Here is a 26522-nt window from a genome sequence, read left to right as displayed (position 1 = left end):
TATGAATACCAACAGCTCAGATGAAAAACTAGTCTTAGTCAAAGAAGGAAAGCAGAAAGGCTGGAGGAGTACATAGAAGATCCATAACAAGGGAGATGATAGTGAAAGCAGTATTAAATGAGTTGAAGAAGACATAGAAGGAGATGTAACTGGAGATATGATACTGCGAGAAGAATTTGACAGAGCATTGTGTAACGTTCTTTTTTTATGATTTGGTGTTCTGTATTGCCAATGAATGTGAAATGCGTAAAGGTAGTGTCATGTAGATTTACTGTAATGCTTTGTTGACCAAAGACAAAATATGCAAAGTCAATATTAGTTTCCATAATGAAATCAGTCACTCTGAAATTTACCCAATCTCGTGGGCACGGAGTTCTATGGCCCTGACCAATAAACTGATAAAATTCGCTGTGCAAATAAACAGTGAAATAAATTTTCCTTAGCTCTAGAATCGTAACGGTTGTAATCTTAGTATCCTGTTCTCTCCACAGTAAGCATTGAACATATTCAAGCTTGGCACAGCGAAGTACAATGCCGGCCGTAAATTAGCATCTTACAAATAATTTCAGTAGATTCGTTGATTAATAAATAACCTTGCAAATGTTGAGTGAAAATATTTGATATTGGCTCAGCGCTATGCACTGCTGCCTGCTTTGAAGCTGTCAAAAACATGAACACTTTTATGATTCTGGCGCATTAATATTTTTCTGGCTCTGATTGAAAAATGATTTCTTTAAAAAAATATTCATTAGGCTCAAACAAACACGACATGCAAGAGGATGAGGTACCGGTAAGAGGATATACTAATGCCAAATGCTACAGTTTGAAAATTGTATTCAAAATAAAGTTTTTCCCTCACAAAATCTTGTATGATGTGTTTTATATTGACTCCCAAATCAGTTCAAAACATGTACAAATGTGTGTGGAATCTTATGGGACTTAACTGCTAAGGTCATCAGTCCCTAAGCTTGCACACTACCTAACCTAAATTATCCTAAGGACAAACACACACACCCATGCCCGAGAGAGGACTCGAACCTCCGCCAGGACCAGCCGCACAGTCCATGACTGCAGCGCCTATAGACCGCTCGGCTAATCCCGCACGGCTCAAAATCAGTGAACTCAACTGTTCTACAGTTCTCACTTACTGTCGTAATTAAAAACACTTGGATTGTTAGATGACAATAATTCTGACATAGCTCGACAAAGTAGATTCCAAAATTTAACTTCTCTTTATCAGGATTACAAAATATTACAAATCGGATATACCTGATCAACGTATACATTAAATCTGATGGAAAATTTGGTTCCCACATACAATGGTCTGCACTGTAAAAACTAGTGAAATCCACATTGGGTTGTTGCAAACTTAAAACTATATATACAAAATCTGATTACCAAACAAATTTGTTCCATTTGTTTCGTCCATAAACCAACACCTAAATTCTCCCAGCCAGCCACTAGCTTTAAGTCTTACATCCTACCTATGACAGACTGCAATGGCAACTGATACTGCGCTCCACGCGCCCCTACTTATAATCGATTCTAGGTACTCAGGCTACATCTATGGATCAGAGGTGTCAATAATACAATCTCTTCTAGATATGACAATCGTTTCAGGTCATTTTTCATGAATTATATTACAAAATCGAGCTCCACGTAAAAGTGGACCCCGCACAGCAGGTACGTAGTCTTTCGCCCCTGCTATGTAATCTGTACATCGAAGAAGCAATGATAGAAATAAAAGAAAGGTTCAAGAGTGAGATTAATATTCAAGGCGAAAGGATATCAATCATACGATTCGCTGATGTCATTGCTATCCTGAGTGAAAGTGAAGAGGAATTACATGATCTGCTAAATGGAATGAATGGTCTAATGAGTATAGAATATGGATTGAGAATAAATCGAAGAAAGACGAAAGTAATGAGAAACAGCAGAAATGAGAACAGCGAGAAACTTAACATTAGGATTGATGATCACGAAGTAGATGAAGCTAAGGAATTCTATTACCTAGTCAACAAAATAACCATTGACAGACGGGGCAAGGAGGACATCAAAAGCAGAATAGCACTGGAAAAAAGGGCATTCCTGGCCAAGAGAAATCTACTAGTATCAAACATATTCTTTAAACTGAGAAAAAAATTTCTAGAATGTACGTTTGGAGCAGAGTGTTGTATGGTAGTGAAACATGGACTGTGGGATAACCGGAACAGAAGAGAATCGAAGGATTTGAGATGTGGTGCTACAGATGAATGACGAAAATTTGGTGGACTGATAAGGTAAGAAATGAGGAGGTTCTGCGCAGAATCGGAGTAGAAAGGGATATGTGGAAAACACAAGGGGAAGGGACAGGATGATAGGACATCAGTTAAGACATGAAGGAATGATTTCCATGGTACTACAGTGAGCTTTAGAGGACAAAAACTGTGGAGGAGGACGGAGATTGGAATACATCCAGCAAATAATTGAGGAGGAAGGTTGCAAGTGCTACTCTGAGATGAAGAGGTTAGCATAGGAATTCGTGGCGGGCGGCATGAAACCAGTTAGGAGGCTGATGTCTAAAGAAAAGAAATACAACAAATCATTACTAAGGAGCAACCTCTTCCGCTGCAGGAGATGCGTTATTCTGTTGGAGATATTCGGGTAGGGATCGAATAGAGAAATGAGGGCTTGTATTTGGTCATCTGGTTTGGTATCACAAAAGGTATTAATGAAACTTCTTTCTCTATTCGTAAGAAATTTCACTGTATGACCTCTAAAGTTGTGTACAGAGACACAATGGTCTCTTCTGTGCCGTCAGCATATTTATGGGAAAGTACTGTTTGAAAGCTGCAATCTAAGTCACCGGTGGCTAGTGTTAAGAGTTTGCTTAGGTTTAGCTTTGATAAACAAGGGACCGTCCTCCGGCATTGTTTAGGCTCCTAGAAAGCTTTTTCCTATACCTTTGACAAGATGAATTTTACTCGTTTTTACGTACCTGAGTAAGCGAACAGGAAATTCTGGCTACATTCAGATTCAATTTCCATAATAATGAAGTTTGAGACGAAGCACGAATACAGTCCTTTGAGCTTCTTTGGGCTGATAAGTTATTTATTGCATCCACTTGTGTATAGGTGGATGTTCTTCTTTGTTTAATATTTCCTAGATAGCGTAAACTTAGTTCAAGAGAACTGCACCTGTCCAGCCAACAGTGCAGACTGTGGACTTGAACCTGTTCACGTAATATCTGTAGGTTTTGCATGTGCTGCTCCCACGTACCTCAAGTAATTCGCAAATTATTTAAATAACCAGTACATTTGAATAAATGTTGGAGGAGTTGCTCAAGATATCTTTCTCAAGATACATTGCGGTATTACCGGTCCCTCTATATTCTAATTTTTTAACAATACGATACATGCCAGTTGGATATTACTCAATGACAGCTGTTTTGTCTTACCACCTATAGCCAACTGAAGATAGGTGTCAGCGAGGTCTACTTTAAAAAAGTACTAGTACAAACCAATTCTGCTAACAATTCGTTTGGCGTAGACATTGGCTGCAGATCTATGTTAACTTTAGCGTTAACGATAGGCTTATAAACGCCACATATTCAAGTAGATGCATTTCACTTGATTACTACTACTGTGATTGTTATCTATTTTCTAGACAAAACAGAGAATATTACTCCCATATTTTGTAATCTATCTATTTCATCTTTAGCCTGATTATGTATAGCTAAAGATACTGACCGCGCTACATAATTTAGACACTACTGATTGCTTTAAAGAAGCATGGGCTTGAAACTGTGATGCAAGACCTAATCTATCTACAAGTGTTGCTTCTATTGCTCAATAGTGTTTGGAGTTCTATGAATGGAATCCCGGCAGAAACTAGCTTCACATGTAAGCCAGGGACGGCCAAGATTTCGCCTCACTGGACGTGTCGGGCACTGGGCATGAATGCAAAGCCCTCAGCACCCCCTGCACTTTGCCACCACCGCTACGCCACGCTATCTGAGAGCGAGGATGGGGAAGAGGGGAATACTGCAAAGCCGTCACATTTAAATGGCAGTGCAGTCGCACTGCATACGACTTGATTTTATATTTCCCATTTCACAAGAACATAGATCAAAGCAAAACTGATTTTTAATATTATTTAATTATTTTTTTCGCACTGATAACATAACGTAATTTTTGTCTGATGCCAACTATTGGGATACAATTTGTGTAAGTACATGGTGAAAGACCCCCAGGATATCACAAAACTAAGATTTATTAAAAAACAAAAAACTGAAACACCGATCAATCATAAGCATTGGGAAATACGCTAATTATGAATCCGCGGTAAGGCACAAACAAATGAAAAAATATTCCTTCAATATTTTTATATCTCCCAAGGATAATGAAGATGTGCGATTTTGACTATGAAGTATTACGAGTTCTATGTATCATCAGTGTGCGTGAATAATAGTATACTGAACAACATTTTCAAGTATTTTTTATTTATTGAAGTGAAGTGAAACCACATAAGAAGGATTTTGTTGATTATGACAAGCGCCGGTGTTCTCAGAGTCTGCTGCCTGCAAGTACAACTGAAATGTAAGCGAAGTCCGATAGCCAGGAAAAATTCAAATAAGCCCAGCACATTTCAAATACCCTAATCGTATTACATCCTACAAAAATATGTCTTCATAAGAATATTCAGTAATACTTAGTAATAACATTTTTTTATTTATTCCTTTTTTCATTACAACGCATATTGGAAGCAGCAAATTTCAGAGAGTTTCGCACTCAAGGTGCCATGCACTCTGAATTGCTTAAATTCATAATGGTAAAAAGGTCTTTCACATTGCTATGTCGATCGAAATATTATAGCACTTTTGCAACCTCATTACAGAGACCTAGAAATTTTACCAGACGAAAGCTATATATATATATATGTCAAGGACAGTTTTGACGTAAAACGTTGTGTCATTAAAACTGGAATAAACTCGCACAGGGCGCTTCCGACTGAAATCCCAAACGGTCTCGAAAACAATTCGAAAACGGATGTAAGATTGTCAGTGTGCTCAAAACCTTTTATGAAACTACCTTTGTAATTCTGTAAAGACCACAACGAATTTATCAAACCTACAGTTTTCTTTACCACCAGTGAGCTTAGGGACCTGGACTGTCTTTGTCAGAATGAGTCCCTTCAACAATGTCCCTGCCACAACGCGATTTACTTTTTAAATATTCATTTCTACTTACATATTCGTGTGATAAGCACTTCCATTCTCCGCATCATGCTGAGGTGTTGTGATGCACACGTAACTATAACAAGTATTTTCCACAAATAACGTAGTAAAACACTTTTTACCTCACCAAAACAGTGTGATTGTGGTTTGTTGTGTATCCTAGCCCAGTCAGTGTTCATTTATTCACCAGAGAGTTCGGTGCCAAATTTGAATTTTCTTTGCATTTTATCTTTGTGTGTGTGTGTGTGTGTGTGTGTGTGTGTGTGTGTGTGTGTGTGCATGTCTGTGTTTTCTGTGCGCTTATTAGCTGTGTGTGTTGTCTTTTATATGGTATTCCTTTTGTGTGTAAATGGCCAGTCTTTGCAGATTTTAGTGTATCTTTTTTCGAGTGTGTGTGTGTGTGTGTGTGTGTGTGTGTGTGTGTGTGTGTGTGTATGTGCCTGTGTGTGTGTGTGTGTGTGTGTGTGTGAAGACTTTATCTGTTTGTGCTGCTTTTTCTTGTAAATTTCCTTTAATGTGTTAAATAGCGTGCCCTTGCAGAGTGTAGTGTATTCGTTTAAGACCTGTTTTCCTTCTGTTATTGCATTCTTTCCTCAATGGTCAGTTTGCTGTATAGGGTGTGACTGGGCTTTAGTATTCTTAAGTCTATTTCTGTTGTGGTTGGGTGGTGAAATTTTGGCTACAAGGTGGTCAGCCAATGTGTCACTTCATCAAGCCGTTGGTGCGCCTTGACTCTCTGGGCGTGTGTGGAGTCGGCGGTGTCTTTGTCGGGCATCTGGTGGTGGGATGTGTTTTCTATTAGCTATCTCTTGTTTAAACTATATTCCGTCGATTTCACCGACCAATAGGGTGCTACGAATTGAAAAAAAAAAAAAAAACTGCCCCATACATATCAAGAATATCGATTTAATTAATTTGCATAAACTGTTTATATCAGCGTGGTCTTAGCGGTATAGTAGTTAAGGGGAGGGTGTGTGTCAGTGGGTGACATAGAGCAGAACAGCCGGTTAAGTGCAGAACACTAGGTTAATTTGTATAATTCTTATATAAAGTGCAGTACTGTAGTTTAAGGGGATGGGTGACATGGAATATGCTCCAGAATTGGCATTCAAAAGTATGTGAAATTCCTAAAGTGTACCAGAAAATGGTGGGAGGACATAACTAATTACTTTATTTGGTATGAGAGGCGGTGCAATAGCTTAAGGAAGTGGGGGTGACATGGAAAACTACTTAACAGAACATTAGGTTAAGTGCCGGCAAAGGGCCGAACATTAATTTAAGACACTCACAGTACAGTGCCAAATATTAGGTTATGCAACATGTTTGCCCCATGTAATTACTTCTTACAAGACCTACACGTTTCCAAACAGCAGAGAACGATGAGTAAGAGAAATCCAACACCCCAAAATCTGAATGTTTTATAAATAAACAATATACCCTCGAATTACCTGTTATGAGATCCTTCCTCTCCACCAAAGAGCCACCAATTTCAAATGATCCATGCACTGCCTTGAATCCCCTAAATTGTTTAAATAAACAATATTCCACACATTTTCTAAATTCTTTAAACAAGATTTCATACACAGCAGTCGATATGGCTCTAAGCACTATGGGACTTAACTTCTGAGGTCATCAGTCCCCTAGAACTTAGAACTACTTAAACCTAGCTAACCTAAGGACATGACGCACATCCATGCCCGAGGCAGGATTCGAACCTGCGACTATAGTGGTCGCGTGGTTCCACACTGTAGTGCCTAGAACTGCTCTGCCACCCAGGCCAGCAGCAGTCGATTTCTGGACAAATTCTGTAACTAAATAAATAAACTATATTCCATACACTACCATAAATAATTGAATAATATTTTACACATGTCTAAAGTGTTTAAACAATATTCCACATACTCCAATCGAATTCCCTCCAAATGACCATTCAACTGAGTCTTTTTCCTGCCTACTTTCAGGTGGGAGAGTGGGAGAGGAGGGGGTTTCACCAGAGGGGGAGTGGTTAATTAATTGATCACTTTAATTAGATAGTCAATCAGACTGACAAGAGTGAGAGGGGATTCTAATAACTCAGACCTGAAAGTGTACATGTAGCAACAAAGGGTGAGGTTCCCTGAGATGTGGGTGGTGGGGGAGGGGTAGGAGGAACAGTAGGCTAAGTGCCTGTCAATTAAAAGGAAGGATCCCTTTAGCAGAACAGTAATCTAAGGACCTGAGAATCAAAGGAGAACATTAGGTTCAGTACCTGTCTATCAAAGGAGAGGAATAGGTTTGTCCCTGACTGCATACCTGCCACTGATGTAGGCAACCCGCTCTAACAAAATGAACCACAAACGGCTTTGTTCCACTGCTGATAATCTCATGAACCCACAGTCCCTCTATGTCTGAGGGGACTGTTCAAGATGTTGAAGGGTCTGGGATGGTGTGGGGCATGTACAGCAGGAGTGATTTGGGACCTCTGATACGTCTAGATACGAGTCTGAAAGGTAATATGCACGTAAGCATCCTACCTGATCACCTGAATCCATTTATGTCCATTGCGCATTCCGACGGACTTCGGCAATTCCACCAGGACAGTGCGACACTCCACACGTCTAGAATTGCTATAGCGTGGCTCCACGAACACTCTTCTGAGTTTAAACACTTCCATTGGCAACCACACTCCAAAGATATGAACACCATTGAGCCTATCTGGGATACAATGCAATGTGCTGCTCAGAAGAAATTTCCGACCCCTGTATTCCGACGGATTTATGGACAGCTTTGCAGGATTCATGGTGTCAATTCCCTCTCACACTACTTCAAATATTAGTCGATTCCATGCCACTTTGTGTTGGGGCTCTTCTGCATGCTTGTGGGGCTCCTAGACGATGTTATGTTGGTGTACCAGCTTCTTTGGCTCTTCATCGTACAATGCTTAGACTGCGTCAAATGTTTCCAAAGCTTTCAAATGGCTCTGAGCACTATGGGACTCAACATCTTAGGTCATAAGTCTCCAAAGCTTTCAGACCAACTGGTATATCAGGAGACAGACTTACAGAAACATTTTGAAGTAATGATACTCTGTGTGGTGTATCATATTATTTATAGGAAGTAACAACACTTGCGTCCTAACCTTGTAAGTCAGCAGGCTATCCACAAGTTTCTTAACACATGGAGTAAATTTGGGACTATCTACGACTAAGTGAGTTTAGTGACTGAAATAGTCAGCAAGCTATAAACATTAGGAATGCTCAAATTATTAGAGTACTAGAGTCAGTCTAGTTTTTGCACCAATTTGTATGACTTATTAGTAGAACGCAGTTAAAATGCACTCTTATATTCAGGGAAGCTATTTGAGTTGCCTTGCCATGAAGAACAAAACAAATAGGTTTTTCAAATCTCGTTTGCCTCGTTGAAACAAGCTAATGCCGGAGGGGGAAGGCAATGATGCTTCAGCTGTAGACTGTTGTTGGTTTTGCCGTAGTTGTAAGCAATTTCTACTTTTGCTGCTCAAATTTTCACTGCTTTGGTTTCTTTTGGTACTGCTGTTGTTACAGCTATAAGTGCTATCGTAGTTGAAACTCCTGTTGCCACAACTTTAAAAACTCTGGATCCATGCATCCCACTGAATAGTTGCACGACGAGAATGTTATAAATTCCACTTTTCTGTGCTCTTCTGCGTAGAGAGAACACGGTTTATCATCGCTCGCACTGGCCGTGATGCGGAGACAAATGTATCGAACCGGCGGTTTCTGTGTTCAGCTAGGCAGAAGTAAAGTCCACAGAGTGCATAAACTCTCAAGCGTGTGCAAAACAATACAAGGGGCGATCCGAATTGAAAACGTTAACGCAGGTAAGACCAGTTTCCGTAGTATCAATGGCATGGACCGAAAACTTCAGAGGATACTGAAGAATGGGGAACAAGTGGGTAGGCCACCATAATTAAGAGCACAGTACCGTCAGTCTACGGGGCCCCGTGACATGACTGGTGGTGCGCTCTCTGTGGGAGCGAGCTGCGGAGCCTTAGTCTCTCTTCTCTGTATTCACTCAGGCTGGGCAGGGAATCCGAATCATTGCCTCATGCTTCATTTTCAAACAAAACCAAATCAGAATTTTCACTTACACATCTTTTAAAAATGGTCTGAACAGATATCGTTATGGCATTCCCAGCCCGTTTTATAACATAAGGTGCGGTCCTTCCCAAATTTTGCACGTAACTGGCGTTTTCCATACACCAGAATATCACATTCCTCCTATGTGAATGATACACTACCTTCGTACAACACTGCGAGGAATACTTTTTGTTAGCTTGAAAGCAGGGGTATGATTAAAACAACCTTTTATTTTCTGTGTTGCACGAAGAGGAGTACATGTATTTCCTACACACTGTACCTGACATAGTGGAGGAAAGAACACTGTGATATGTTAAGCAAGGTAAGTCAGGAAGTATCATCACAAGAAATAAAATATGCCTTTCAGGGAGACATGTAAACTTAGGAAGTTAAAACCCAAAGACAAAAAGAACAGGGAGTAGAAGAAATACTTGAAAGTACAAGAAGCGTAGAATTGCAGCTGAAGACCGAAGAAACGAGGAGGGATGAGATGACGTTTTAGTGAGGCAAGAACAACAATAACCATTGAGGGACTCTGTTGGTGTGTGTACGTCAAAGAAATGGAACGGATGAAACACTATAAGGTAAATTGACGCATACAACAGAAAATGAAAAAAAGAGCCTTATAGCACTATTGTTTAAATCATAATTATGTTTGCTGATATGATTTATGTTACTAGTCTACTATTGTGAAATGATCGGTTCAGACACTTTAAATATTGTTCTGTTTCGTCTTCGCCTTCGTAGCAATCTTTCGTAACGCTTAGCAAAGGTAATATGATCGTGATTATGGTGGTGACGAAATACTTCGATCGCGCACTGAGCGATTTGCCATCAAGGAAGTGAAGAATCCTTGAGAAGCAGGTTTGTGCAAGCAAAAGGAAACTATCTGTAACAGGCGAACACTGCCGGAGCAGTACTGATGTGAAATTTGGGAATGTTCACTTTTCAACCATGCTTTATGAGAGACAAAACTTTGATAAGACAGAATCTGGAAAAGAACACTGGGAATCATTTGTAGTGCAATCATTTAAGATGTACCGAGGAAGAGCAAGATGGGTGGTTGCTTGGTGTGGTCTTCAGTCCAGAGACTGGTTTGATGCTACTCTATCCTGTGCAAGCTTCTTCATCTCCGAGTCATTACTGCATCCTACATCCTTCTGAATCTGTTTAGTGTACTGATGCCTTGGTCTCCCTTTACGACTTTTACCCTCCGAGCTTCCCTCCAATACTGAATCGATGATACCTTGATGCCTCAGAACGCGTCCTACCAACCGATCCTTTCTTCTAGTCAAGTCGTGCCACAAATTGCTCTTCTACCCAATTCTATTTAGTACCTCTTCATTAGTTGCAAGATACGACATGTTAAAGTATTAGAGTAGGACACGAAAGATCTCTCTAGAAAAAATGTAACTAGAAAAAGACCGGTTTACAGTACGTTTGGTGGGAATGTGAAATTAGATGTGGAAGGTGCAATAGGCACGAAACACTGCAATCAAAGAGAAAGACTAAACGAAGTGGTGGAGGAAGTGTGTTAAAATAATACAGATTGTCACAAGACGAGAAGGTGGATGACATTTTATCAGTCCGCTCATTAGTAAATTAAAGAATAAATGTAAGGAAAATTAAAAATAATGTTGGACGAAATTGTTGGAGTGGTTATATACATGGGAGTGGTTATAAATGAATCAATGAAAAGTATTTGAATCTAATGGTGCCAGTATTTTAACATGTTAACTCTATTTTTCTCAGTAACTATTGATGCTTCTAGCTACTACTCACTCAGTGTCTTACATCCCAGTCATTAACTTTATAATTAGTGGAATTTTGATAATCGTCGTTATTCTCCCGCAAAGGTTTTGGACGTTAAGACTATTACATTTTTTCAAAATGTTCAAATGTGCGTAAAATCTTATGGGGCTTAACTCCTAAGGTCATCAGTCCCTAAGCTTACACAATACGTAACCTAAAGATCCTAAGGACAAACACACACACCCATGCCCGAGGGAGGACTCGAACGTCCGCTGGGACCAGTACATTTTTTACAAAGGAGGAATATTACCGATGGTATTGTGTAGTCAAATATTTGCTTAAGTGTGCTTTAGTCTGTACATGAAGAGTAGGCCTGCAAAAATACCACACACTTAGCTGTAGAGTGTTATTACCGAGATTTACGACCGCGTGTTGTGTTATGCTCGCACCGTTTACCGTCACATTATCCTCAGCGGCTACGGTAAACTAATTTACCGCTTGATGATGAAGCTCATTTTTTATTCCAGGAAAATAACCGGCTTCACTTTTCCCTGTCTCATTACAAACTGTAAAAGAAATGAGGTTTGCATAAAACAACAGCTACGATATCTACTCATAATTATCTTCCTGCTTCCACCCCCTTCTATTAAACTGTGTTAACTTCTTGACAGCAAATCTTACATCTTAAAAGCTGCACTGTGGGCATTGTATCACGAAGGAGCACAGTCTTTACGCAGATGTTAGTTTTAACATCGACGAGGTAGAGTACGTTAGGTGAAAAAATTGAATGACGTGGTATACTCGTCATTTGTCTACACGCAATCTTTTATCTCGTGCCATTTCGATATGTCTATTGGTACCTACGTGTATTGGTATTGAGTTAGCAAAGAGCTTACAGCACATAAGCCGTCACCTAACTTCGTATTAAAATGGTTCAAATGGCTCTGAGCACTATGAGACTCAACTGCTGAGGTCATTAGTCCCCTAGAAATTAGAACTAGTTAAACCTAACTAACCTAAGGACATCACAAACATCCATGCCCGAGACAGGATTCGAACCTGCGACCGTAGCGGTCTTGCGGTTCCAGATTGTAGCGCCTTTAACCGCACGGCCACTTCGGCCGGCCTAACTTCATATTAACACTGGATCAAAAGCAAGTCTATGAATTTATAAAGCATCGGATTCAATTAAGCAGTGTCAAATGCACTACACAAGAGGTTAAGAAAGAAAGCACGAATACTTGTGTGAGCTAAAACTTAGTGGCTGAATAAAACTATGTACCGGACCGAAACTCGAACACGTGACTTTTGCCTTCGGCGCGCAAATTCTCTACCGACTGAACTACCCAAGCACGAAGGCTCCTCAGAGCTGTACTTCCGCCAATACCTGATCTCTCACCTTCCAAACTTCTGAAAGCTGCTTAAATGATAGCCGTCGTGATTGGCAGTCGACAGCAGGCGATCAAGTGAAAGTGCAGTATTTTCGGCAATAATTAGCAAGCAGGTTAGGTACGAAATGTCTTTACCTGGTTTATAGATTGTCATTTACCTTTTTGAGCAATATAAAAAAAATTTTACACTTTTACAGTTACATCTTCACGCATGGTCCACAAGCCGCCGCACAGTGCATGGCAGAGGTTAATCTTCAACGCGTACTAGTCGTTTGTTTTCCTGTTTTTGTCGCAGACGGAGCGAGGGAAAACGACTCTCTATATGCCTCTGTATGACCCCTAATTTCTAGTATTTTCCCTTCGTGATGCTTACAAGAAATGTACGTTGGCCGCAGTAGCATCTTTCTGCAGTCTGCTTCTAACACCGGTTCTCTAAATTTTCTCAACAGCGTTCCGCGAAAAGAAAATCACCTTTCCTCCAGGGACTCCCATTCGAGTTCCCGAAGCATCTCCGTAATACTTGTCTGAACCTACCGGTAACAAATCTAGCAGCCCGCATCCAAACGACTTCGATCTCTTCCTTTAATCCAACCTAGTGTGGGTCCTAAACACTCGATTAGTACTCAAGAATAGGTCGCACTGGCGTCCTTGAAAGGAATGTCGTCTGCCCTCCAGGGATTCCCTTTTGAGTTTACGAAGCATCTCCGTAATACTTACTTGTTGTTCGAACCTACCGGTAACAAATGCAGCCTCTGAGTTGCTTCGATGTCCTCCTTCAATCCGACCTGATACAAATCCCAAGCACTTGAGTAGTATTCAAGAATAGGTTGCAGCCAGTATCCAATGTGTGGTCTCCTTTACAGATGAACCACACTTTCCTGAAATCCTCCCAATAAACCAAAGTCGAGGATACGCCTTCCCTACCACAGTCGCACATTATCGTTCTATTTCATTTCGCTTGGCACCGTTATGCGCAAATACACTAATGGAAAGAAAATCGAAACAAAGAAATTCAGGAATATATTTGTCTAGGTAACATATTTAGGTGATTAACATTGCAAGATGACGGGCTAATGGAAGTTCCAGATAAGTCATTACAAATGTGGAATGCTGGTACGTCAGTAAGAGGTGTAACAACCAGAGCCTTGAATGCAAGCATGAAAAAGTGCATGTATTGTATTGTACAGGTGCTGGATGTCAATTTTTGGGATAGAGTTCCATGGTTGTTGCACTTGGTTGGTCAATACACGGACGGTTGGTTGCTGCTGGTTTTGGATGACGCTGGAGTTGTCGTAGGATTACATCTCACAGTGTGTTTGATTGGATGCAGGGCTGATGGTCGAGCAGGCGAAGGCAACATGTCGACACTCTGTAGAGAATGTTGAGTTATAACAGCGGTACGTGGGCGAGCGGTATCGTGTTTGAAATCATCCCCTGGAACGCTGTTCATGAACGCCAGTGCAACAGGTCGAATCACCAGACTGACGTACAGATTTGCAGCCAGGGTGTGTGATAACAATGAGAGTGCTCCAGCGAAATCGCACGCAGACCACGAGTCTATGTGTAGTCCAAGCACGCAGACAGGTTGGTTGCAGGTCATCAGTTGGCCTCATGATAACCAACATACGGCCATTACTTTCTTCGGGGCAGAACCATATTTCACTAGAAAACACGACAGACCTCCAAGAGCTCCCACCATGATGTCGCAAATGGTGGTGGTTTGCGGTAAGTAGAATACACGCTACGGGTTCAGGGTGTCTGGATCGGAGCTGTCAGTTCGTTGTGTCACTACGATAAAAACTGCTGCAGGTGCAGTACTATTCGCCAGAGGGATACACCAAACACCGTGGCCTACTCTGACGGAGTTGCCACATGGCCATCCGAAGCGCGGTATTCCTGCAACTGTAGATTCTCGTGACCACTAGTGCCAGCAAATATGTACGGTTACATTTCTGCCAAGTCTTTCTGCCGTATCGCGGAAAGAGCATCCAGCTTCTCCTACACGCGTTACTAGACTTCATTCAGACTCAGTGAGGCGTGTTTGTCACCTTAAAGACATTTTTGACTAATATCAGCTTACCACGTCCAGTGCCTTAGATAGCTAACGCTCACGACCGTTACAGTATGTATTTAAAGCAAAACCTGATTTGCACCCTCATAGTGGCGCTGCTAGCGACTGGCGCGAAAGTTGAGTAGTCATCATTTTCAGATATAGAAACACGGCCAGCAACTTAAGTATATGTCGCAAACTATTTCTCAGTGCTGCGGATTTTTATGTCAGTGTAGTTAAACGTCGTGACTGTGACAAACAGGACACTACAATGCTGTATCTGAACATTACAGATTTGTTTTCCCTGGTCATCGGCATTAACTTACGTTTTTCTACACTAGAGCCAGCTGCCATTCGTCACACCAACTGAAAATTTTGTCTAATTCGTCTTGTACCATCCTATTGTTACTTATCTTCCACACCTTCCCGTACACCATAGCATCACGACAAAACAACCGCAGACTGCAACCCACCCTGTTTATTTATTTATTTATTTATTGTTCCGTGGGACCAAATTAAGGAGAAGTCTCCATGGTCATGGAACGAGTCAATACATGAAATTATAACACGATATTAGAAACAGATAAAATGAAATACACTCCTGGAAATAGAAAAAAGAACACATTGACACCGGTGTGTCAGACCCACCATACTTGCTCCGGACCCTGCGAGAGGGCTGTACAAGCAATGATCACACGCACGGCACAGCGGACACACCAGGAACCGCGGTGTTGGCCGTCGAATGGCGCTAGCTGCGCAGCATTTGTGCACCGCCGCCGTCAGTGTCAGCCAGTTTGCCGTGGCATACGGAGCTCCATCGCAGTCTTTAACACTGGTAGCATGCCGCGACAGCGTGGACGTGAACCGTATGTGCAGTTGACGGACTTTGAGCGAGGGCGTATAGTGGGCATGCGGGAGGCCGGGTGGACGTACCGCCGAATTGCTCAACACGTGGGGCGTGAGGTCTCGACAGTACATCGATGTTGTCGCCAGTGGTCGGCGGAAGGTGCACGTGCCCGTCGACCTGGGACCGGACCGCAGCGACGCACGGATGCACGCCAAGACCGTAGGATCCTACGCAGTGCCATAGGGGACCGCACCGCCACTTCCCAGCAAATTAGGGACACTGTTGCTTCTGGGGTATCGGCGAGGACCATTCGCAACCGTCTCCATGAAGCTGGGCTACGGTCCCGCACACCATTAGGCCGTCTTCCGCTCACGCCCCAACATCGTGCAGCCCGCCTCCAGTGGTGTCGCGACAGGCGTGAATGGAGGGACGAATGGAGACGTGTCGTCTTCAGCGATGAGAGTCGCTTCTGCCTTGGTGCCAATGATGGTCGTATGCGTGTTTGGCGCCGTGCAGGTGAGCTCCACAATCAGGACTGCATACGACCGAGGCACACAGGGCCAACACCCGGCATCATGGTGTGGGGAGCGATCTCCTACACTGGCCGTACACCACTGGTGATCGTCGAGGGTGCACTGAATAGTGCACGGTACATCCAAACCGTCATCGAACCCATCGTTCTACCTTTCCTAGACCGGCAAGGGAACTTGCTGTTCCAACAGGACAATGCACGTCCGCATGTATCCCGTGCCACCCAACGTGCTCTAGAAGGTGTAAGTCAACTACCCTGGCCAGCAAGATCTCCGGATCTGTCCCCCATTGAGCATGTTTGGGACTGGATGAAGCGTCGTCTCACGCGGTCTGCACGTCCAGCACGAACGCTGGTCCAACTGAGGCGCCAGGTGGAAATGGCATGGCAAGCCGTTCCACAGGACTACATCCAGCATCTCTACGATCGTCTCCATGGAAGAATAGCAGCCTACATTGCTGCGAAAGGTGGATATACACTGTACTAGTGCCGACATTGTGCATGCTATGTTGCCTGTGTCTATGTGCCTGTGGTTCTGTCAGTGTGATCATGTGATGTATCTGACCCCAGGAATGTGTCAATAAAGTTTCCCCTTCCTGGGACAATGAATTCACGGTGTTCTTATTTCAATTTCCAGGAGTGTACACTCCTGGAACCACAGGCACATAGACACAGGCAACAGAGCATGCACAATGTCGGCACTAGTACAGTGTATATCCACCTTTCGCAGCAATGCAGGCTGCTATTCTCCCATGGAGACGATCGTAGAGATGCTGGATGTAGTCCTGTGGAACGGCTTGCCATGCCATTTCCACCTGGCGCCTCAGTTGGACCAGCGTTCGTGCTGGACGTGCAGACCGCGTGAGACGACGCTTCATCCAGTCCCAAACATGCTCAATGGGGGACAGATCCGGAGATCTTGCTGGCCAGGGTAGTTGACTTACACCTTCTAGAGCACGTTGGGTGGCACGGGATACATGCGGACGTGCATTGTCCTGTTGGAACAGCAAGTTCCCTTGCCGGTCTAGGAATGGTAGAACGATGGGTTCGATGACGGTTTGGATGTACCGTGCACTATTCAGTGCACCCTCGACGATCACCAGTGGTGTACGGCCAGTGTAGGAGATCGCTCCCCACACCATGATGCCGGGTGTTGGCCCTGTGTGCCTCGGTCGTATGCAGTCCTGATTGTGGCGCTCACCTGCACGGCGCCAAACACGCATACGACCATCATTGGCACCAAGGCAGAAGCGACTCTCATCGCTGAAGACGACACGTCTCCATTCGTCCCTCCATTCACGCCTGTCGCGACACCACTGGAGGCGGGCTGCACGATGTTGGGGCGTGAGCGGAAGACGGCCTAACGGTGTGCGGGACCGTAGCCCAGCTTCATGGAGACGGTTGCGAATGGTCCTCGCCGATACCCCAGGAGCAACAGTGTCCCTAATTTGCTGGGAAGTGGCGGTGCGGTCCCCTACGGCACTGCGTAGGATCCTACGGTCTTGGCGTGCATCCGTGCGTCGCTGCGGTCCGGTCCCAGGTCGACGGGCACGTGCACCTTCCGCCGACCACTGGCGACAACATCGATGTACTGTGGAGACCTCACGCCCCACGTGTTGAGCAATTCGGCGGTACGTCCACCCGGCCTCCCGCATGCCCACTGTACGCCCTCGCTCAAAGTCCGTCAACTGCACATACGGTTCACGTCCACGCTGTCGTGGCATGCTACCAGTGTTAAAGACTGCGATGGAGCTCCGTATGCCACGGCAAACTGGCTGACACTGACGGCGGCGGTGCACAAATGCTGCGCAGCTAGCGCCATTCGGCGGCCAACACCGCGGTTCCTGGTGTGTCCGCTGTGCCGTGCGTGTGATCATTGCTTGTACAGCCCTCTTGCAGGGTCCGGAGCAAGTATGGTGGGTCTGACACACCGGTGTCAATGTGTTCTTTTTTCCATTTCCAGGAGTGTATTTCATTTTATCTGTTTCTAATATCGTGTTATAATTTCATGTATTGACTCGTTCCATGACCATGGAGACTTCTCCTTAATTTGGTCCCACGGAACAATAAATAAATAAATAAATAAACAGACTGGGTTGCAGTCTGCGGTTGTTTTGTCGTGATGCTATGGTGTACGGGAAGGTGTGGAAGATAAGTAACAATAGGATGGTACAAGACGAATTAGACAAAATTTTCAGTTGGTGTGACGAATGGCAGCTGGCTCTAGTGTAGAAAAACGTAAGTTAATGCCGATGACCAGGGAAAACAAATCTGTAATGTTCAGATACAGCATTGTAGTGTCCTGCTTGTCACAGTCACGACGTTTAACTACACTGTCATAAAAATCCGCAGCACTGAGAAATAGTTTGCGACATATACTTAAGTTGCTGGCCGTGTTTCTATATCTGAAAATGATGACTACTCAACTTTCGCGCCAGTCGCTGGCAGCGCCACTATGAGGGTGCAAATCAGGTTTTGCTTTAAATACATACTGTAACGGTCGTGAGTGTTAGCTATCTAAGACACTGGACGTGGTAAGCTGATATTAGTCAAAAATGTCTTTAAGGTGACAAACACGCCTCACTGAGTCTGAATGAAGTCTAGTAACGCGGGTAGGAGAAGCTGGATGCTCTTTCCGCGATACGGCAGAAAGACTTGGCAGAAATGTAACCGTACATATTTGCTGGCACTAGTGGTCACGAGAATCTACAGTTGCAGGAATACCGCGCTTCGGATGGCCATGTGGCAACTCCGTCAGAGTAGGCCACGGTGTTTGGTGTATCCCTCTGGCGAATAGTACTGCACCTGCAGCAGTTTTTATCGTAGTGACACAACGAACTGACAGCTCCGATCCAGACACCCTGAACCCGTAGCGTGTATTCTACTTACCGCAAACCACCACCATTTGCGACATCATGGTGGGAGCTCTTGGAGGTCTGTCGTGTTTTCTAGTGAAATATGGTCCTGCCCCGACGAAAGTAATGGCCGTATATTGGTTATCATGAGGCCAACTGATGACCTGCAACCAACCTGTCTGCGTGCTTGGACTACACATAGACTCGTGGTCTGCGTGCGATTTCGTATGAAAGCTGGAGCACTCTCGTTGTTATCACACACCCTGGCTGCAAATCTATACGTCAGTCTGGTGATTCGACCTGTTGCACTGGCGTTCATGAACAGCTTTCCAGGGGATGATTTCAAACAGAATACCGCTCGCCCACGTAGCGCTGTTATAACTCAACGTTCTCTACAGAGTGTCGACAGGTTGCCTACGCCTGCTCGACCATCAGCCCTGCATCCAATCAAACACACTGTGAGATGTAATCCTACGACAACTACAGCGTCATCCAAAACCAGCAGCAACCAACCGTCCGTGTATTGACCAACCAAGTGCAACAACCATGGAACTCTATCCCAAAAATTGACATCCAGCACCTGTACAATACAATACATGCACTTTTTCATGCTTGCATTCAAGGCTCATGTTGTTACACCTCTTACTGACGTACCAGCATTCCACATTAGCAACGACTTATCTGGAACTTCCATTAGCCCGTCATCTTGCAATGTTAATCTCCTAAATATGTTACCTAGACAAATATATTCCAGAATTTTTTTGTTACGATTTTCTTTCCATTAGTGTATCTGCGCATAACGGTGCCAAGCGAAATGAAATAGAACGCTAATGTGCGACTGTGGTAGGGAAGGCGAATGCTCGACTCTGGTTTATTGGAAGGATTTTAGGAAAGTGTGGTTCATCTGTAAAGGAGACCGCACATTGGATACTGGCTGCAACCTATTCTTGAATACTACTCAAATGCTTGTACCAGGTCGGATTGAAGGAGGACATCGAAGCAACTCAGAGGCTGCACTTGTTACCGGTAGGTTCGAACAACAAGTAAGTATTACGGAGATGCTTCGTAAACTCAAAAGGGAATCCCTGGAGGGCAGACGACATTCCTTTCAAGGACGCCAGTGCGACCTATTCTTGAGTGTATATAAAAACATATTCAGGTGACAAGTCGTAAGTTTAAATGAAGAAAATCAACAATGTAACACTGGAATTTGCTTAATTTTCAGCTCTTCCAGGAGCTCCTCGACAGAATAGAAGGAGTGAGCCATGAGGAAACTCTTCAGTTTAGCCTTAAAAGAGTTTGGGTTACTGCTAAAATTTTTGAGGTCTTGTGGTAGCTTATTGAAAATGGATGCAGCAGAGTACTGCACTCCTTTCTGCACAAGAATCAAGGAAGTGCATTCTACATGCAGATTTGATTTCTGCCTAGTATTAACTGAGTGAAAGCTGCTAACTCTTGGGAATAGGCTAATATTGCTAACAACAAACGACATTAAAGAAAATACATACTGTGAGAGCAATGTCAGAATTCCCAGATTTTTGACGTTCTCGAACTTACACCATATATAGTTCGAACAGCCCGTTTTTGATTCAAAAATACCCTTTTTGAATCAGAAGAATTACCCCAAAAAATAATACCATACGACATAAGCGTATGAAAATATGCGAAGTAGACTACTTTTCGTGTTGAAGTGTCACTTATTTCAGATACTGTTCTAATGGTAAATAAAGCAGCATTTAGCTTCTGAACAAGATCTCGGACATGGGCTTTCCACAACAGCTTACTATCTATCCGAACGCCTAGGAACTTGAACTGTTCCATCTCGCTTATAATATGCCCATTCTGTCTGATCAAAATATCGGTTCTTGTTGAATTGTGAGTTAGAAACTGTAAAAACTGAGTCTTACTGTGATTTAGCATCAAATTAATTTCCAGAAGCCACGAACTTATTTCATGAACTACATTATTTGTTACTGTTTTAATATTACACACAAGATACTTCACTATCAAGCTGGTGTCATCAGCAAACAGAAATATTTTTGAATCACCTGTAATACTAGAAGGCATATCAGGTAATGTATCTATATAGTAAATAATATAGGTCCTGAAACTTTCCTGGCAGATTAACACTGTGTGCCGGACCGAGACTCGAACTCGAGAGTTCGAGTCTCGGCCCGGCACACAGTTTTAATCTGCCAGGAAAGTTTTATAACAGCGCACACTCCGCTGCAGAGTGAAAAATCTCATTCTGGAAAGATCCCCCAGGCTGTGGCTAAGCCATGTCTCCGCAATATCCTTTCTTCCAGGAGTGCTAGTTCTGCAAGGTTCGAAGAAGTGCTTCTGTGAAGTCTGGAAAGTAGGAGACGAGGTACTGGCGGAAGTATAGCTGTGAGGACGGGGCGTGAGTCGTGCTTGGGTAGCTCAGATGGTAGAGCACTTGCCCACGAAAGGCAAAGGTCCCGAGTTCGAGTCGCGGTCCGGCACACTGTTTTAATCTGCCAGGAAAGTTTCATAACAGCGCCCATTCTGCTGCAGAGTGAGAAATCTCATTCTGGAAATATAGATCCTGTTGCACTTCCCTGGGGCACTCTTGATGATACTTCTGTCTTATTTTGATAATAACAGCTAATCTTTTAGAAGAAAGGCAAACAGAAATAGTTTGCTTGAGTAAAACAAGACGTACCCTGCTAAATAATGTGGGAAATGTTATTATAAATGAAAAAAATTGATTTTGAATGTGTATTTGCGTATATCACTTTGAATCACAAAACTCACTATTTAGGTACAACAAATTAAATTATAAATACTGAACCACCGTATATCCAGTTCAGTACTTAAAAGTCTGGGTGGTTGAAGATGTATGAAAATGTGGGACCAGTACTTCCAAAATGCTATAGAAGCTTGTCGAGAACTATAGGATTTGGACGTGACTGTCTGATGACATTAAAAAGTACGTAAATTAGAACAAAATCTCTTTTATTGTGGTTTATGGGGAAATGCTAAGCCTTTAGCATTACATTTCTTTTGACAGGTTGACACCCAGTTGTCATAAGTGGAGACCTCGCATCAGAAGGCATGCTGCCTATAACTTTTCGACAAGCACTCGTTTGTGATGTGTTATTTTCGTGTTTCGCAAAGGAGACAGCTGAACGACCGTAATATTTCGCGATACGATCGGTTGCGGTATTAGAGCGATGACAGGTGTAGGTTGATGCAGGCTGATAAAAGCCCGTGGTGGCGCCCAGCTGCCTTCCTGGCCCCGTGTCGCCTTCCTCGCTGGGAGCGGAGGGCAGGGAACAGGGCCAGGGAGCAGCTCTTGTTCAGCGTGGGCGACGACAAGCCTTAACGAGCCAGCTCGGCGCCTAGCGCCTGGTGCCCCGCCACTCTCGTAACACAGCCCTTCTCTGTCTGCAGGTGTGAGAGCCGCCGGGTCTACTTATCTGACTCCCAATCTTAATGATACAGTACATAACCTTAAGCACGTTATCCTCAGTGTTATTCCACCACTTCTCGATTCTTCGGCACAAAGTAAACATAAGTTGTACTAGGAAAATGGGAAGTAGCAATACAGTCACCATCAATTTCTGAGAAAAGAACGCACCGTGCTATAATGCTTCGTCTAGAATAGTAAGTTATAAAGCTCACCTAAAGGTATAAAAGAAGTGGAAGTTACGGTAGAGAAAACATCTCTAAGTCAATAATGCAACAGCAAGTTTTCGACACTTGGTGACATAGTTTGCAAGCTCAGTAGCCTATCTTTCGTCTTGGTAGTTAGCGTCCGAGTGGTAGACTCGCGTCAAAGATAAAGTTAACTTCAAGACGGCGTACCGGAAATGAAGCCAAAAGCAAACATGGATGGATAAACAAACATCACCATAATATAGTTATATTGAGACTACTTAGCTTTTGCATCGAAGATCTGCATCTGCTGCGGCGCAAAGTCCTTTGTCCACAGATGGCGTTGTCATGTACAAATGTAAGTCTCTGTACATAGTTCTGTTGCGCACGAAGGAATTAAAGTTCCAAGAAGCTAACTGTGTTACCCGTCAGCTAACGTCCCTGAGGCGAGGTAAACACTGAATAGTGATGTACGTCACTTTATTGCTAAGTGGCTCCTCTAGGTCGTTGTGGACTAGACTTTCAAAACAGGTGAATAGATCACAGTAAACTGGAACTGCTAATATTTACAAATTAATGCACTGTCAGAATGAATCATTGTTATGTACTTTTAATAAACATACCATACACAAAATACCTAATCTTAAATGTAGAGATCAAGTGCTGTCAAAACTGAAATCTAACAGACATTTTTACTTAAGCTTGTTAAACAGTCCCTGTTAAGATTTTCATCTATAGAGTAGAAAGAGTTGCCTATCAGAATATCTTTCACACTCTATTTTAATCATACCTTCTCTGAAACCTAGTTTTCAATGGTTGATGGCAACTTATTGAAAATATGTGCTCATGAATATTGGACTCTTTTTTGGGCCAAGGTAAGTTCTTTTAGGTCCTTGGGAGATTTTTTTCTTATTCCTGGTATTTATATTTTGTATTGAACTATTGGTTGGAAAAAAGATATATTACTTGCAACAAATTTCACTAAGGAATAAATTTACTGAGATGCAGAGGTTAGAATACAAAGTTCCTTGGACAGATTTCTACACAATTTTCTTGAACTTACACTACAAATACTTCTTATTAGAACCATTTTCACACTAAAAACTATTGCTCGGTTTGATGAGGTATCCCAGAACATGATATCATATGATGAAATAGGATGAAAGTAAGCAAAGTATGCTAGTTTTTTTATATTTATATCTCCTACATCTGAGATAATTCTTGGTACAAATACAGACTTTTTTGGTGCTTCAACAATTCTGTGGTACTCACATCCCAACTGAATTTGTTATTGACCTATATTCCCAGAAGTCAAAGACTTCGAACTGCATAACTTCATTTGTTATACACATGTTGGAAGGAAATGTCTTGCAGACTATGAACTGCCTATAGTGGGTCTTCTGAAAGTTTGATGACAGTGAATTAGCTTTAAACCATTTATTAATGTCAGTGAAAATTTGATTAGAAGCTACTCCTAAATCTGTACTTGACTTGCTTCTTACTGCAATCTTCACATCGTCTGAAAACATAACAGACATAGCATCTGGAAATGTAACAGATGAAAGGACATTAACGTACACAAAGAAAAGCAATGGTTCCAAGATGGAACCTTGAGGAGCACCACATGTAATTAATTCCCAATCAGATGAAGACTGCCTGTTTACTGTACAGGAATTCTGCAGTGACACTCTTTGATTCCAGTTAGTTAGATAAAACTAAAACCATTTAGCAGCATTGTCAGTGACATCATAATATTTAACTTTACTTAAGAGAATGCTGTGATTCATACAGTCAAAGGCTTTTGACAGATCACAGAAAATGCCAGTAGCCTCTAATTTAGAATTAGGTACTTTCTCACTGTAAGTATAAATAGCTTTCTCTATATCAGAAACCTTAAGAAACTCAATCTGTGACTTGGACAGTATATTGTTTGCAGTTGATGCTTAAGGAGATGCTTGAACTCAACCTTTTCAAATATTTTAGAAAAAGCCAGCAAAAGTGAAATCGGTCGATATTTTGATGGTACCTCATTGCCCCCCTTCTTGTAAAGAGGCTTAACTGAAGCATATTTTAGCCAGACTGGAAATGTTCTGCTGGTAGAAGATTGATTGCACGAATAACTGAAGATAGAACTCAACTTGCATGTCCACTCTTTGATTAACTTCGTTGACATGTTATCATATCCACTATAAAATGTAGATTTTTAAGGATTTTAAGATGGGTGCAGCTTCTCTGGGAAAAGTGAGTGTCGTTTCCATTTTACTGAATTCGTTTTTAAAGACTGGTCTCAGATACTCCATTGCACTGTTCACCAAACCTGATAATCCCATGCTGTCAATAGCAGAAACAAAGTACTTCTCTCTGTGCTTTGCAACACTACATGTACTTGTTACCAATTTCTCATTTGTTTTAGAGCTGACTGTTCATCTTCCATTTACGCCTCATGTGCCTATGTCACTAATATATGCCATGTATTTTTTTTTTTTTTTTGCCTGATGTAATATTTTTTCTCATAGTAAAGCTGATCTGATTTCTGGATTACTTTCTTCACTATTTTTCAGTATTCTTTATAAAATATTACAATGCTAAAAATCAGAGCTGTTCTTATTCTCCTTTTTGTCCCAAATGATATATTTATTTCTGGTGTAATCGATGGTTTAGTTTTTGACTTCTGTTTGGTTTCAGTTCCTTTGGGGGAAAAAAAATTTTCAAAAGTTGAAGTAACTTTATTTCTGAATGATTTGTACCTTCCATTTGAGTCAGAAGCGTTGTAAAAATCTATCAAGTTCATGTCTTTGAGCAGTCTCCTAAAATTCTCAATTTTTGACTGATTTATTTCCCTCCTGTACTCACATTTATTGGGTTTTTTATCCCGACAAGCTTCAATATTAAACATAAGATGCTGCTTGTAATGATCAGATAGCCCATTTACTATTGGTTTTGTGATATGACTATTTTTCCTAGATTTCTCTACAGAGATAAAATCAATGGCAGTCTCAGAACATTTACATCTTCTAGATGCAAATTTTGCACCAGGAACTAAATTGATTGACGATGTTACTGACTGCAATAGTAGTTCAGAGACAGAGCTTTCCAACAAATCCAAATTAAAAGCACCAGCAACCCATTTTCTGTTTTTTATTTTTTTACTTTTTTTACTGTGAGATGGGACAATAGAGCAGCCAGAGTTTTATGAAGATGTTAATTTTTCCTGAAGGTGTTCTGTATGAACTTACCACAGACTTATTAATGAAATACTTCTTCTGTTGCACAAGATTCTAAGAAACTGCTCTGATCAAAATTTATTAATACCAGTATTCTTCAAATCAAAAGAGTTTGTGACAAATTTTGCAGCTCCTCTTTTCTCCATATTTTTTCTACAGAGGTAAGAAGCAAACTTGAATCCTGTAACATTTAACATATCTATACCAGTGGTGACATGATACTCAGAGAGGCAGATTATATCATCAGGTTTGCTCATTCTAATTCTTCAACACAAAAAGCAACTCATTGATCTTACCCCTTAGTTCTCTGATATTCTGATGCAGTAAGCATAACTTATTTTGTGCAGTGGCTGATTTACAATTAGATGCACCTAATTTTTCTGTCCATTTTTGAATATCTCTAGTTCCAAACAGAAGCTGTCTGTGTGAATTGTGTACATTAAGATTTGGTTTCTGGCTGCCTGTTTTATCAATGTGAATCTCATCTTCAGCCTGTCTCTCAACATAATTTGTTTCTACCCTCCCTACCCCAAAAAACTCCAATTCTGTCACTTGTAACTGTTGGTACTTTACCACTTGTAATAATACCCATTCTTAAGTTATTTGCTATTAGCCCAGACATTTTTCCCTTCCCTTTCTTGTTGAGGTGACGAAATACCTACTATATTCCCATGTGTTCATTGAGTCGACAGGAACCACACTGATATGAGACCCCATACCTGATCAAAGCAACTGTTCCCCCTCCTAACAGAAGAGTTTAAATGAGGCTGGCCATGGCACCTCAGAACAGATACAAGCCCAACACCAGTATGTCTGGCTGAAGCTATCTTTAGCAGGTCACTCTCAACTGAATAATTAAGGTTCCTGTCTATGCTGTTACCCACCACATCCACTATTACCATAGTGTCTTACTTCGTGAAGACTTTGCAAGGTGAACCTACATC

The sequence above is a fragment of the Schistocerca americana genome, chromosome 1, assembly GCF_021461395.2.
Source record: "Schistocerca americana isolate TAMUIC-IGC-003095 chromosome 1, iqSchAmer2.1, whole genome shotgun sequence".
NCBI classification, from domain to species: domain Eukaryota; kingdom Metazoa; phylum Arthropoda; class Insecta; order Orthoptera; family Acrididae; genus Schistocerca; species Schistocerca americana.
The sequence above is the reverse complement of the archived record's forward strand: the minus strand, read 5'-3'. Positions refer to the sequence as shown.